Source organism: Mizuhopecten yessoensis, unplaced genomic scaffold (assembly GCF_002113885.1).
Source record: "Mizuhopecten yessoensis strain PY_sf001 unplaced genomic scaffold, ASM211388v2 scaffold8989, whole genome shotgun sequence".
Classification (NCBI taxonomy): domain Eukaryota; kingdom Metazoa; phylum Mollusca; class Bivalvia; order Pectinida; family Pectinidae; genus Mizuhopecten; species Mizuhopecten yessoensis.
In genome coordinates this window covers 235,429-236,545 of record NW_018407823.1, presented here as the reverse complement: position 1 = coordinate 236,545, position 1,117 = coordinate 235,429, and the positions used below count along the sequence as shown (strand labels likewise).

Below are 1,117 nucleotides of genomic sequence, written 5' to 3'. Positions count from 1 at the left end.
AAGCCAGAGCTGTAAGCTAAAGGCTAACAAATACCCCCGCTCCTATATAAACCAGAACTGTAAGCTAAAGGCTAACTAATACCCCCCTCCTATACAAGCCAGAGCTGTAAGCTAAAGGCTAACAAATACCCCCGCTCCTATATAAACCAGAACTGTAAGCTAAAGGCTAACAAATACCCCCCTCCTATACAAGCCAGAGCTGTAAGCTAAAGGCTAACAAATACCCCCGCTCCTATATAAACCAGAACTGTAAGCTAAAGGCTAACAAATACCCCCCTCCTATATAAGCCAGAGCTGTAAGCTAAAGGCTAACAAATACCCCCGCTCCTATATAAACCAGAACTGTAAGCTAAAGGCTAACTAATACCCCCCTCCTATGCAAGCCAGAACTGTAAGCTTAAGGTTAACAAATACCCCTCGCTCCTATATAAACCAGAACTGTAAGCTAAAGGCTAAATAATACCCCCTCCTATACAAGCCAGAGCTGTAAGCTGAAGGCTAACAAATACCCCCGATCCTATATAAACCAGAACTGTAAGCTAAAGGCTAACTAATACCCCCTCCTATACAAGCCAGAACTGTAAGCTAAAGGCTAACAAATACCCCCGCTCCTATATAAACCAAAACTGTAAGCTAAAGGCTAACTAATACCCCCCTCCTATACAAGCCAGAGCTGTAAGCTAAAGGCTAACTAATACCCGCACTCCTATATAAACCAGAACTGTAAGCTTAAGGCTAACTAATACCCCCCTCCTGTACAAGCCAGAACTGTAAGCCAAAGGGTAACTAATACCCCCGCTCCTATGTAAACCAGAACTGTAAGCTAAAGCAAAAAAGGGTTGAAATCCCAAATTAAAGTGCCAGTGCACAACTACATAAGATACCGATCATTCATGCAAAGTTTCAATGAAATCCACCTGTTAGTTAAGGAGGAGTTTTCCGAACAAGTTACTGTGGACGACAGACAGACAGGGTGATTCCAGTATACACCCCCCCCCCCCCCCCCCCCCCCCCCCCCCCCCCCCCCCCCCCCCCCCCCCCCCCCCCCCCCCCCCCCCCCCCCCCCCCCCCCCCCCCCCCCCCCCCCCCCCCCCCCCCCCCCCCCCCCCCCCCCCCC

The 1,117-nt window shown here is 49.4% G+C and overlaps 1 protein-coding gene across 10 annotated transcripts in view; it reads right to left on the bottom strand.

Moving 5' to 3' along the window:
• The window catches only part of LOC110456976 (myosin-IIIb-like), a 157,847-nt gene that overhangs the window by 47,978 nt on the left and 108,752 nt on the right, over positions 1 to 1,117 (bottom strand). The window lies entirely within an intron of this gene.